Source organism: Triticum aestivum, chromosome 5B (genome assembly GCF_018294505.1).
Source record: "Triticum aestivum cultivar Chinese Spring chromosome 5B, IWGSC CS RefSeq v2.1, whole genome shotgun sequence".
NCBI lineage: Eukaryota > Viridiplantae > Streptophyta > Magnoliopsida > Poales > Poaceae > Triticum > Triticum aestivum.
The window spans coordinates 271,943,678-271,958,996 of record NC_057807.1 but is presented as its reverse complement, the minus strand read 5'-3'; positions in this window follow the sequence as shown (position 1 = coordinate 271,958,996).

Here is a 15,319-nt window from a genome sequence, read left to right as displayed (position 1 = left end):
CCTTCGCCCGCACGTAGCTCGCTCTGCCTACTAGGTCTACGGATCGTCAACTTCGTCGCCAGCCGCCTCCTGTCGCTGGTCTCCACCGCCGTCAACGGATTTCTTCTCCACCGTTGCCGCCGTAGCGAGTTCACCGCCGAACTAGGGTATGAACTCATTCACAGTGCTTTCCTCATCTGATTCTCAGCACATTGTGTTCGTAATGCATCTTGCCATGATTGAAACACTCCTATCTAGCCAATGTGATCCTTAGAATAGATGTGATTCGAAAATTTAGGGTTAGGTTTCCGTCGAAACCATTTCGGACCCACCGAGTTGAAAAACTCGGTCCCACCGACTTGGCTAATGCCATTGCACTAGTAAGTCTCGGTCTGACCGAGAATTACAAATCGGTGTGACCGATTTTAGAACTTTGTGAAACCCTAGCAGTCTCGGTGCCACCGAACTGTGACTCGGTCTGACCGACATCACTAGTTTAGGTTCCAAAACTGCTTCGGTATCACCGAGTTTGAAAATCGGTAGATCCGAAATGCTTTCTGTGGAAACTAAAACTAAGTTTTTAAATCTTTTTTTTTGTAAAAATCTCTGCATTTTGTGATGCTCATCCACTCTGTCTCAACTATAACTATTCACAGGGTCAGCAGTCAGTGATTTGCAGCATGTCAGACCATAGTGACAGTCAGAACAGGGAAGAAGAGCATATTCACATGAGTGAGGGCACTAGTCCCTCAAGCACTTCAGATGAAGGGAGCAGAAGCACTCCAAGCAATTTTCCCAAAGCAGCCACAAGAGCTAGAAGGAAGAGAACCTCAGACTCAGAGGATGAGGACTATGTGGCAGCAGAAGATGAGGCTACTTCCAAGAAGGTAGTGCTCAAGAAGGTGCTCAGTTCAACTGCAGCAAAGCCAGGCATGAAGATCAAAAGGCCAGCAAGGAGACAGCCAATGTCTAAAGCCAGAGGATCAACTCAAGAACCTGAGATGCCTGAAGAGCCAGCTGTAGAAGGAAAGAAAAGGAAGGAAAGGGTCAAGAACACCATGGCCAGAGTTGTTGGTCAACCTTCCATGATGGAAGAGGAAGAATAGGTTGCTGCACCGGCACCAAAGGCCCAGAAGCTTATGGGTGATGCAATAAAGTCAGGGGCTGCAACATCAAAGCCCAAAGAAGCACCCAAAGCTGGCCCCAAGCCCAAGATTGCACCAAAGAGAAATACCAGGAGTATACCAGCAGCTGAGAAGAACAAGGACCCAATGCCTGAGGTTGATGCTGAGGAAGATGAAGAAGGGCAGGTCCTAAGAAAGCTCAAACCCAAGATTTCAGACCACAATGATGCTCATCCTATGGCTAAGAACATGAAGATTAGGAAAGACTCAGGGTTGAGGCTATGGAGATTGTCTGATCCATATTCCACCAGGAGAAGGACTGCTGTAGATTACAGGTTCCACACCAAGGAGCAGCAGGACTTCTATGAGACAATCTTGTTGGACAAGAAGCCTATAGTGTGTGATATGAGATGGGTCGACTAGACCTACATAAAGGAAAATGAAGAACACTATCCTGGAGTGCAAGACAGTTTCATTGCTTGTGGAGTTGCAGATTTTGTTGGGCAGAAGCTCACCAACTGGAATGATGAACTCATTATGCAATTCTACTCCACAGCACACTTCTATCCAGATGGCAGGATAGTTTGGATGTCTGAAGGAACAAGATATCAGTCAACCATAGAGGAATGGGCAAATCTGATCAATGCCCCAAAGGAGAGTGAAGATGATTTGGATATATATGCCAAGAAGAAGATGGGACACAATTCTATGTCACATATGTACAAAGAGATCCCAGACAAAGCCCTTGAGACATTCTCATTTGGGTCAGTCCATTTTCTTCTGTCAGGGCTGCCTATGATCAAATGGATCTTAAGGCACACTCTTTTGCCCAAATCAGGTGACCACAACATGATAAGAGGGCATGCAATCAACATGCTTCACATTTTTGATGTGCCCCAAAAATTCAAGGTCATGAGCCTTATGGTAGAAACCATTAAGAGGACTGCAGCAGATCAGAAGAGAAGTTGTGGATATGCCCCACAGATTCAGGAGTTGATAAACTCAAAAATGGGCACAGGAAAGTATCAGTTGAATAAGGAACATTTTCCTCTCTATCCAGACTTTGAGGACAATCAAGTTGTCATGAATCAGAATGATCCATCATCAGTGCAAGCTCAAGAGAAGAAGGAGAAAGCAAGGAAAGAGAAGGCTGCCAAGATGCCAACTCAAGAGGAGGCATCTGAGTATTTCTTGAAGAACAAACAGGAGCAGCTTGGTTACTTGATAGCATCAACACTGAGGATTGAGAAGGGGTTGGTGAAAGTGCAATCATGCCCTTAATCATATTTTGATGTTGATGACAACACATATGCTCGGGACTAATCATGTTTATCAAGTATATCTCAGGATTATGTTCCAAAGACCGTGTGCATGGATCATGACTAGGGGCAAAAGCATATAACTGAAGAATGGAGATACAAGATGTTGACTTCATTTATGGTTTGTTCTTGAGTATAGGGATCCCGCACTATTAAGAGGGGATCGATGGATCTGTGAAAAACATGCTCAAAAGTTGCTATCTATATACCTTGCCTTTGGACGTCTGGTGTTCTACGCACGTCCGGTCCTTCCTGATTGCCCGGACGTCCAGACACTTCCGGACGTCCGACACTTCCACAACAGAAACATTTTTACGGATGTCTGGAACCCTCCGGACGTCCGACACTTTCACATCAGAAGCATTCTTACGGATGTCCGGCCCCGCTCAGACGTCTGTATCCTGTACACTGGATTGTGGGTCACACTTTTCACAGCGGCCGGTCGTCCGATGACTGTCGGACGTCCGGACCCATTTGGGCCTCCGGACGTCCGACGTTCTCCGGACGTCCGGTCATCCTGTACCCCAAACGGCCACTTTTTCCCACCACCTATATATACACCCTTCCCTTCCACGGGATAGGGTTGACCATTCACTTTGAGCCTCACAAGAACACTCCTCACTCTCTCTCTCATTCATCCACACTAAATCCTAGATTCCAAGTGTTCTAGGAGCATTTTGAGAGAAGTTCTCCAATCAAGTGATAGATCCACTTCTTCCCCTTCTTTGCACCAAAGGAATTCGTGACTTGAGCAAGTTTTGAGCATTTCCCCATCGTTCTTGTTACTCTTGGAGGTTGGAGACTCCTAGGCCGTAGGAGTCATCCGGAGAGGAATCGAACTTTGTGACTACCCTCGGAAAAGTTTGTGAGGGTTTGGAGACCACCCCAAGGTCTACCACTAGTGGTTGAGAAACGCCTCCGTGGTATTGTCTCACAGGGAGAATAGGGTGAGCCTTCGTGGCGTTGGTGTGCCTTCATGGTAACATCCATCCCTCTAACGGTGACTAGCTCCCCTCCAAGGGAGTGAACATTGGCTTACATCCTCGTCTCCCGGAGTTGCGGTTATTCCTAACCTTAACTCTCTACTTGTGGTTACTTGTCTCTTTACACTTGCGTACATTATATTGTGCTTGCCTACTTACGTGTTTGTGTTATTTGCTTAGTACTTTGTGCTCACGTGCAATTGTTAGGCTCATCTTCATATTCCGCATTATTGCCTAAAAATTGCCAAGTAATAATTAAAATTTGTAATTGTACCTATTCACCCCCCCTCTAGGTCCATCTCTCGATCCTTTCAATTGGTATCAGAGCCTCGTGCTCTATTCTTGTGGCTTAACCGCCCTAGAGCGAGATGAACCCAGATGGGACTCCCCTGGTTGTAGATCCTAAGGATAAAGGCGAGGCTTCTTCTGAAGTCAAGTCCTTTACGTCTCAGGATCTAGAACGGGCCCTTGCTAAGCAAAAAGAGGAGCATGATGCTTCTCTTGAGGCCTTGGTTCCAACTGAGATTAGCCACGTTGTCCGCGGTGCTTGCACCACACTCAAGTGGTGTGAGTCCGAGCCCAATTGTGCCTACTTCATCACTTGGTCAACAACCTCCTAGCAATGAGCACACCAGTGTTCCTTGGATTTATGCAAGACCTCAGGTTGAGAAACCAAGATATAACCCTCAAGGCAAACCTCCTTTACTTACTGCTACTGCCGATTTTGCATTGTGGAAAGTTGCTATGCAGGATCATCTTCGACATGGAAACGATGAGATGCTGGAGATTATAGAGTATGGCTATCATGTGGTTGATCCAAAGAACCCCACACCAAGAGAAATATATGACAAGAACCTCAATGACACGGCAATCATGTGTATAAGGAGAGGTATGTATGAAAAGCAAAGGAGACCGTTCATACACATCAAAAGTGCCAAGGAACTATGGGAAAGTATTATACGATCCAGGACTGGCACTTCTACCCTCCGGAGTGCTCAATATGAAATTGCCAAGGGGCAATTGCAAAAAATTTGTATGGAAAAAGGTGAAACCCCCAATCAACTCCTTGAGCGTCTCATGACTCTGACTGCGGATATTGAGTCATGTGAGTGTGACAAGACTCAAGATGGATTCAATATGACTAAGAGGTTTCTTGTGGATAAGTTGCTTCATGCTCTTGCTCGATATCATCATCAAATGGTGTGGGACATAAGACAACACCATACCTTCAAGGAAATGACTACATATGACATCATATCCACCTTCCAACTATTTGAAGAGTCAAAGGCCAATGCCACAAAACATCTTGCCATGCATGGTTCCCCATCATCAAAAATCAATCTTGCATTGAAGGCCAAGCAAGTATGTGAAGATGAGCAAAGTGAAGAAGAAGAAGAAGATGATGAGGATGAAGATGGTAATGAGATTGACTCTGACGAGGGCCCTTTGTATGAAGACATGGCTCTTTTTGTCAAGAAGTTTAGCGCCGGAAAATTCAAGGGAAGATTTCAAAAGAAGAAAGTGAGAAAATGCTACAACTGTGAAGAAACCAGTCACTTCTCCAACGAGTGCCCTTATGAGAAGAGAGAAGATAAACCAAGGTTTCCCAAGACCTTTCCCAAGAAGAAGTTGCCAAATCCTTTGAACTCCAAGCTCACGAAGAGAGATGGAATGGCAATGGTTGCTCAAGAAGAATCTGATCCGGATGATGTTAGTGGTGTTGCCGGAGTTGCTCAAGACTCTCAAAACACGTTGAGGTTAGTAAACAAGAGTGGTGACGTGGTCACCTACAACTACATGAAAGATTACAAGGGCAACGCTCACAAGTGCCTAATGGCAAAGGCCATGGTTGAAGAAGGAGAGGACCAAAGCTCTTCTGACAAGGTCAAGGTAACTCCACGATCAAATCCTCCTCTTTTCACACCTTCTACTCCTAGTGATGAGTACCTTGATGCGGAGGATAGCTATGAGGATGATGATCTAGATGATCCTATGATTGCTAAACTTAATAAGTTCATGTGCTCCCTCAAAGGAAAGAAACTCACTATGTTTTGTATGCTTATGGAGATGGTGAGTAAGCACACCATCACCATTAAGGAACTCGAAACCCTCGTCACCGAGGAAAAGGAAAAGTGTGAAATCCTTGAGCGGAAAGTCCAATATGAGGAAGCACGAAATGATGAACTATGCTTAAAAATTGGTGCAAACATTGATGTTCACACTAATGATCTTGCCTCCTTGAAAAAGGCTATTGACTCTTGTGAAGAGTTAATGAATGATAAAAGCAAGCTTGTGAAGTCTCATGCTTCTCTATCTAAGGATTGTGAGCTTCTATCTGTGTCCCTCAAGACTAAGGAAGGAGAGCTCACCGTTCTTAGAAAGAGTTTTGAGACGCTCAAACTTACTTATCTTGAAACTTTAGCCAAGGCTTACTCTTCCCCTATTATAAATGTTGATGCTTGTGCTACTAACTCTAGTAGTGATCTAGCATCTATTCTTGAGGAAAATCGTTTTCTCAAGGCTCAAATTGAGAAAGGTCTCATGACATGTGCTCAAGGGCAAAAGAATCTTGATGAGATTTTGAGTCAACACAATGAGGTGTTTGCCAAAGAGGGACTTGGGTTTGACCCTAGCACAAGTAAGAAGAAGACGTCCTCCCAAAAGTGCACAACTCCTCTAAACGAAACTTTTGTAAGAGAAGGGCACAAGGAGAAAGGTAGGTTGTGAGTGGGAAGGCCACAAGGGGCATGCCCACTCTCAACAAGCCTAAAGAGTTCATGCCTCCTTCCTATGTACTTCGGAAGACTAAGGATGGAGAAGTCTTTGCAAAATTTGTTGCTCCTCGAAATGCATTCTGTTTCTATGCTATTGGGGTCCCTAAGACCCTTGTAACTAACTTGAGAGGTCCCATTGCAAAATGGGTGCCTCTAACCAAGTCCTAATTGTGTGTAGGTAAGCTTCTCCGGTGGAGTGAAATGGGTGATTGATAGTGGATGTACAAATCATATGACCGGAGATAGCAAATTGCTCTACGATTTCATGGAAGCTATTCAACCATTCATGAGCATTATGTTTGGTGGAGGTTCAAAAGGACATGTACTCGGGTTGGGCAAGGTGGCTATCACCAATGACATGTCTCTTGCAAATGTTATGCTTGTCCAATCCCTTAAATATCACTTGCTTTCTGTTCGCCAATTGGCTTCTGTTGGTTATGATACACTCTTTGGACTAACGGATGTGAAAGTCTTTAAGAGAGATACTCTCAAAGTGGCCTTTGTTGGAGAGTTGGATGGCAACCTTTACACGGTTGATTTCTCGAAAGAGAGCACATTCCATGCAACTTGTCTAATGGCCAAGGCTGACAAGGGGTGGCTATGGCATCGACGGCTAGCCCATGTCGGCATGAGAAATCTTCAAGATCTCTTAAAGGGAAATCACATCCTTGGACTAACCAATGTCTCTTTTGAGAAAGATCGTGTGCGTAGTGCATGCATAGCCGGGAAGCAACATCAATCAAAGCACACACCCAAGAACATAGTATCTACTTCAAGGCCCCTGGAGCTCCTTCATATGGATCTTTTTGGGCCTCCTTCATGGGATAGTCTTGGTGGGAAAAAGTATGGGCTTGTCATTGTTGATGATTACTCAAGATATACATGGGTGTTCTTCCTCAAGTCCAAGGACGAAACGAAGATCACCTTCATTGATTTTGCCAAGCAAGCCCAACGCAAGTTTGACAGAGAAATCCGAGCAATAAGGAGTGACAATGGCTCTGAGTTCAAGAACTATACCTTGGAAGAATTTCTTAGTGATGAAGGGATTGAGCATCAATATTTAGCTCCATACACTCCTCAGCAAAATGGTGTAGCCGAACGGAAGAACCGTACACTTGTAGAATTGGCAAGGTCCATGTTGGATGAATACAAGTCACCACATAGTTTTTGGGCTGAAGCTGTCAATACCGCATGCCATGCATCAAACCGACTCTTCCTCCGCACTATATTGGAAAAGACTCCATATGAGCTTCTAACTGGAAACAAGCCAAATGTCAAGTACTTTCGTGTATTTGGGTGCAAATGTTTCATTCTCAACAAAAGAGAACGGTTAGGAAAATTTCAATCCAAAACAATTGAGGGTATATTTGTTGGTTATGGATCAAACTCTCACGCCTATAGAGTCTACAACAAATCCAATGGATGTGTTGTAGAAACTTGTGACGTGGTGTTTGATGAATTTAATGGCTCCCATGGGGAGCAAGTTGATCTAAGTGATGTAGGTGAAGAAGATTCTTCTCAAGACATTTTGAACATGGGTGTTGGTGCACTTCTTCCTATGGAACAAGAACCTCATGATGATGAAGAAGAAGATGGAGGTCTCACGCATCATCAAACTACTTCAACATCCATACCAACACAAGTTCCTATTGTTCAACCTATACCCTTAGCCCAAGTTGATGAGGTTGATCAAGTCTCACTTAATGATAACCATCAAGAACAAGATCATCATCAAGAGCAAGAACAAGAAAGTCCAATCATGGATGACGAACCTCAACAAATGCAACATGAACAAGAAGATCTTCCTCCACACGTGAATGATCCATATGTTGAAGATGTGGATGATGGACATGAAGTTGAACCTCGTGAAACCCTCACCTCCATCATGCCTCGAGTGGCCGGTCGTGTTGATGTTGACAAAATCCTCACCGGCATCTCGGAAGGTAGAGTCACTCGTAAACATTTGACAAACTTTTGTGCTCACTTCTTGTTTGTGTCTAGTATTGAACCACTCAAGGTACATGAGGCATTGATGGACAACGATTGGCTTGTTGCTATGCAAGAAGAGTTGAACAGTTTTGAACGCAACCAAGTGTGGTCACTAGTCAAGAGGCCGTCCACCGAGCACAACGTCATTGGAACAAAATGGATTTTCAAGAACAAGCAAGATGAAAATGGTGTCATCATCCGAAACAAGGCAAGGTTAGTGGCACAAGGGTACTCACAAGTTGAAGGTTTGGACTTTGGTGAGACCTTTGCCCCCGTTGCCCGTCTTGAATCCATTCGCATTTTACTTGCTTATGCCGCTTTCAATGGTTTTACATTACATCAAATGGATGTGAAGAGTGCTTTCCTTATGTGTCACAACCACCCGGGTTCGTTGACCCCTTTCACGAAGACTATGTGTATAAACTTCATAAGGCTTTGTATGGCCTCAAACAAGCACCTCGTGCTTGGTATGATCATTTGAAGAAGTTTTTACTCGATGATGGTTTTGTGAGAGGGGTGATCAATCCCAGTCTTTTTACTAAGAGGGATAAGGGTGATTTGATTCTATGCCAAATCTATGTAGATGACATCATTTTTGGTTCTCCTAACATTCATTTGTGCAAGAAGTTTGCGGATTCAATGACCAAGAATTTTGAAATGTCACTCAATACGGATTTGGAGTTCTTTCTCGGATTTCAAATTCAACAATTTCAAGAAGGGATTTTCTTATCTCAAGCAAAGTACCTCAAGGATATTCTAGAAAAGTTTGGTATGTCTGACGCTAGTCCATGCAAGACACCCATGCCAACCAAAATCACTCTCACTGAAGACACAAATGGTACTCCTTTCAACCCATCTACTTACCGCTCTATGATTGGTTCATTGCTTTATCTTTGTGCATCTAGACCAGACATCATGTTCAGTGTATGCATGTGTGCTAGATTTCAAGCTTTCTCTAAGGAAAGTCATCATAAGGAGGTTAAGCATATTCTTAGATACCTTGTTCACACCCCAAAGTTGGGCCTCTGGTACCCCAAGGATGCTAAGTTTGATCTCATTGGGTACACGGATGCGGATTGGGCTGGAGATAAAGTGGATCGTAAGTCCACATCCGGTGCATGTCAGTTTCTTGGACGATCCTTGGTGAGTTGGTCCTCGAAGAAACAAAATTGTATTGCTCTCTCTACCGCAGAAGCTGAATACATTGCTGCCGCTAGTTGTGCAACTCAGTTGTTATGGATGAGGCAAACTTTGAAGGATTATGGTATCACCTATAGAAATGTGCCTCTTCAGTGTGATAATGAAAGTGCCATCAATATTGCTGAGAACCCCAAAGATCATCTCCGCACCAAACACATTGATATTAGGTATCATTTCTTGAGAGATCATGTTGAAAAGGGTGATATTCACATTGATCACATTGGTACAGATTTTCAACTAGCAGATATCTTCACCAAACCTCTAGATGAAGCAAGGTTCTGTCGACTTAGGCGTGAACTTGGTATCTTGGAGCTTGACAACATTATGTGAAATCTAGTACCCAGTCATGCATGAATCTAATGTCTTGTCATGATGTAGGCATATACTTAGGGGGAGGCATTCAATTCATGAATGTTCTCGCCCTACTCAATGCATAAAAAGAACCAACACTCTCAAAGTATCCATGGGTCTAGACCTATGGTGCTTTAACATGATGGAGTAGTGACTATGCACTTAAAGTTCAAGTCTTTCTGTGTCATGTCATGTCTACTCAGACATTGTGGCATTAGCCACCACTTGTAGTCTATGGCTATGATTGAGTAAGGTAGGATATGAGTTACTACATAAATAAGTTTTACTGTGAAAAAAAAGAAAAAAATGCCTTTCTCCTCATCAGGATCAGCACCTGCATTCTTGCCTCCTGTCCAAACTTCTGGCGTCGGACGTCCGTAGGTTCCGGACGTCCGTGTGATATTTCACTGCCGGACATCTGTAAGCATACAGACGTCCGTATATTCTGCTCTGATTACCTTCGACGGTCGTCCGGCCTCTCCGGACGTCCGTAAAATCCACTCTGGTTCCCTTAAGTTGGCCTAGACGATGAAGCTCCGGACGTCCGGAAGACTCCGGACGTCCGTAAAAATCTTTCTGTTACAATCTGCCCGGTCGTCCGAAGCTGTTGGACGTCCGTAGCATCATCTCTGTCATCCTCTACTTGCTGATGGTCCAGACTCCGGTCGTCCGTCCGCTCCCGGACGTCCGGACGCATAAGTGACTCCGATCGTCCGTAGGGTCCGGACGTCCATACGTTTTTACTGGGGTCTATATATACTGCGCCGTAGGGTTTGTCAACCAACCACATCCTCTCCACTTGGTTCACCGCAGCCGCCGCCGCTCCTGACGTGCGTCCACTCCCTGCAGCCGCCCGCCACCGTACCCCTCGCCGGGGTTTCTCCCCGCCGCGGATCTGCGACTCGCCGTCCGGCCCTTCCAGCCGTTCTGCTCGGAGTTTCTCTCCCCAGCCAGTCCGTCGACCCCCTGCTCCAGCACGCCGCTAGGCTCCTCCGTGCTCTTCCTCGCAAGGTAGGGCACAACCTTCCCTCCCCCCTCCTCTTGCATTCACCCTGATCTATGGAGGGGTGTTGACATGTGCTTTCCTTCTCCCCTAGGTCACGATGCCTCGGTCCAAGCACTCCGCACGCAAGCAAGTCACCGGAGGGCCGGCTCGTCCGTCTCGTCGTGGTGGCTCCGACGACTCCCAGGAGGAAGATCGCCCTCGGAAATGTGCCGCTCGTCCTCCCAGCTCGTCCAGTGATTCCTCTTCGGAGGGGTCAGATTTTGAGGATGAGCTTGAAGAGGTGGATCCGTCCCCGATGGTTGGCGTCCGCGTCGCTGCCCCCAAGCCCGGCACTCGTCGTCCAACCTTTCAACCTTCTCCTCCTCCGGTGCAACCCCACGTTGATGCCCGTCACATCTCCATTGAGCCTCCAATGTCACTAGGCCGTCATGTTAAGCGTTTCAACGAGGTCCCCAAATCTTCATATCTTAAATTGCGTCGTGATGTAGATCAATTTACTATTGTTAGGGATTCTCAGGATAGTCGCTTTCGCACAAATGTCCAAGCCGACATCTTCACCACGATTGTCATCCCTAAAGGCTTGTCACTTCATGTTTGCATTGATCTTGAGCACATTCGCACTCATCCGGAGAAATATCCGGGAGCCATTGAGCTCATTGAGTCGTCAAATCTAGCTGCCCCATTCGCCTTTCAACACGATTTTAACCACGCTGCCATCCATCAGTTTTATGCCACATGTTACTTTGCTCCTGATAACACTGTCACATGGATGACCTCCGACACTGCACTCACAGCATCTTATGCTAAGTTTGTCACCGCACTTGGATTTCCCGACACTGGGTTCAAAATCCACAAGGATGACCCCAACCATAAGCCCAAAGGCATTGCGGTCTGTGCGGATCTCCTTAGACCCATATCATCCTTGTCTAGCATTGAAAAACAAAAGGGTCTAAATCAAGTCTCCATTTGGCGTTTTCCGTTCAACATCATTTATCAGTGTGTCATCCGCACCATTTATCCCAAGATGGGTGACAAGGGCTCCTGCAGCAGCTACTGCATTGATCTCATGCATCGCCTCTTCACATCTCCTAAAGGGAAGATAAATGTTCCACACTTTCTATGGCATGAGATCCGCCTTGCTAGCTTCCAGCACAAGCGGGCTTTCCCTCATGCACCTTTTATTCAGGCATTTATCGAGAGTGTAGCTCTCTTTCCCATTGCACGCACCCATATACATGAGAGATGGGTCATCCCACCTCACATGGCGGCTGACCATGTTCCTCCTCCTCCCGCTACTGCTAGTCGCACCGCCGCTAGTTTTCCTTCTCATGCTACCCATCCTCCTTCCAGTGATGCCCCCTTTGGGCGCATTGCTCGTTTTCTTGGGAAGGCTCATTCAGCCATGATGAAGATGTTCACCTACCATTGCTCCCAACACCACGATGTGGTCACTCACATGGTCACTTCCAAGAACGCTCTGAAGGCTCGTCTGAGAGACTCAGGCGTATATGATGTGAGTGACGATGAGCGTCTTCCTGCCGATCCCCCTTCTGATTTTGGTTTTCCCTCCGGTCCTGAGTGGGTTGATTTCTTCGACGAGGCTGGTGGCAGTGGTGTTCATGATGATGATGATGAGGATGATCTTTAATACTGTTATGTCAGTCCCCCTAGTTCTTTTCTTTGGATACTTGATGCCAAAGGGGGAGTAGGCTCCATATGCATTACTCTAGCTCATTATGTAATCGAACCTATGTTATGAGTAGTTTGTTGAACTATGTTATGAGTTGTTCATTTATGTTATGAGCTATGTTATGAGTTGTTGAACTATGTTATGAGTTTGTTGAATCTGAGATTTGGTGAATCCATATGAAGTGTAACTCTTGATTGTCGTGGCATCAGTTTGAGGGGGAGCCCTCATCATTTTTGTTTTTAGTAGTATCTGTGGTATCACTTTGAGGGGGAGCTCGCTCGCTACTTATTCTTATTATGGTTATTGAGCTCCACAACAAATACTTCCGATTACTATTATGAGTATGCATATGAGTTGTCATCAACTACCAAAAAGGGGGAGATTGAAAGTGCAATCATGCCCTTAATCATATTTTGATGTTGATGACAACACATATGCTCGGGACTAATCATGTTTATCAAGTATATCTTAGGATTATGTTCCAAAGACCGTGTGCATGGATCATGACTAGGGACAAAAGCATATAACTCAAGAATGGAGATACAAGATGTTGACTTCATTTATGGTTTGTTCTTGAGTATAGGGATCCCGCACTATTAAGAGGGGATCGATGGATCTGTGAAAAACTTGCTCAAAAGTTGCTATCTATATACCTTGCCTTCGGACGTCCGGTGTTCTACGGACGTCCGGTCCTTCCTGATTGCCCGGACGTCCGGACACTTCCGGACGTCCGACACTCCACAACAGAAACATTTTTACGGATGTCCGGAACCCTCCGGATGTCCGACACTTTCACATCAGAAGCATTCTTACGGATGTCCGGCCCCGCTCGGACGTCCGTATCCTGTACACTGGATTGTGGGTCACACTTTTCACAGCGGCCGGTCGTCCGATGACTGTCGGACGTCCGGACCCATTTGGGCCTCCGGACGTCCGACGTTCTCCGGACGTCCGGCCATCCTGTACCCCAAACGGCCACTTTTTCCCACCACCTATATATACACCCTTCCCTTCCACGGGATAGGGTTGACCATTCACTTTGAGCCTCACAAGAACACTCCTCACTCTCTCTCTCATTCATCCACACTAAATCCTAGATTCCAAGTGTTCTAGGAGCATTTTGAGAGAAGTTCTCCAATCAAGTGATAGATCCACTTCTTCCCCTTCTTTGCACCAAAGGAATTCGTGACTTGAGCAAGTTTTGAGCATTTCCCATCGTTCTTGTTACTCTTGGAGGTTGGAGACTCCTAGGCGGTAGGAGTCATTCCGGAGAGGAATCGAACTTTGTGATTACCCTCGGAAAAGTTTGTGAGGGTTTGGAGACCACCCAAGGTCTACCACTAGTGGTTGAGAACGCCTCCGTGGTGTTGTCTCAAAGGGAGAATAGGGTGAGCCTTCGTGGCGTTGGTGTGCCTTCGTGGTAACATCCATCCCTCTAACGGTGACTAGCTCCCCTCCAAGGGAGTGAACATCGGCTTACATCCTCGTCTCCCAGAGTTGCGGTTATTCCTAACCTTAACTCTCTACTTGTGGTTACTTGTCTCTGTTACACTTGCGTACATTATATTTGTGCTTGTCTACTTACGTGTTTGTGTTATTTGCTTAGTACTTTGTGCTCACATGCAATTGTTAGGCTCATCTTCATATTCCGCATTATTGCCTAAAAATTGCCAAGTAATAATTAAAATTTGTAATTGTACCTATTCACCCCCCCCCTCTAGGTCCATCTCTCGATCCTTTCAGTTGGCCACCCTAACTCAAAACCAGGAGAGCCTGGAAAGGATCATGGAACAAAAATTATATGATCTTGATGTCAAAGTAACTGAGATTCAGTCAGTTATGGAGCAGCTTCAGGATGACATGCAGGAGAGGAAGGGCAAGACAACCACTAGATGCATTTGCCAGAGTGCCTAGAGCTCAGAGGTCAGCTATAGTGCCTTGTGACAGACACAAGAGCCACATCATCTGCACCAGCTACAACTCCTACAGCTCCAGGGCAACCAGCTCCAGCACCAACTCCTCCAGCTCCCTCCACATCAACTGAAGTCTTCATCCAAGGAGCCATCTCTACACCACCAACTGAAGACCAAGCCTGAGAGACGATCTAGCACTATGCATTTTCTATGAACTTTTTGGTAACTTGTTGCCAAAGGGGGATAAAAATGTATAGATCATAGGCTTCGAGAGAGAGAGAGTTGCTGTTTTTTTCTCTCTTGCTTTTGGTGGTAACTTGTTTGCTTTTGATTGATTGAGATACTATGCATTATCTGTGAGACATTGATGATCATGTGTTTGATCATAAGCTACACTTATGCCTGATTATATGTTATTATCTTACCTATCCTTATATGATCATTCACTTTGCTTGGTGATGAGTGCATGTATTCAATCTTTATTATTTTGAGCGCTCCACCAAGATGTATGTGACATGGAAGAGTAACCCATGAGCCTATTTCCTTGTGCATTTTAAGTCCAAAGCAAATCTTAAATTATGCACAAATTTAGGGGGAGCTCTTGCTTATCACATACTTCTCAAAGCGACGATGTTTTTTTTTTCAATCTTATTATCATATGTCGAAGCTTTGATCTATATGTTGTCATCAATTACCCAAAAGAGGGGAGATTGAAAGTGCAACTATCCCTAGGTGGTTTTGGTAATTCATAACAACATATAGCTCATTGAGCTAATGCTATTCCAAGACATATATTTCAAGAAAGCTCAACGAATGGCATGGCATGGATGATGAAAGTGGATCCCTCAAAATATCAAGGACAAAGGACTGGCTCAAGCTCAAAAGCTCAAGACTCTTCATTTTATATTTCAGTGATCCAAGATCACATTGAGTCTATAGGAAAAGCCAATATTATCAAGGAGGGATGAGGTGTTGCTTAATGAGCCTCTTG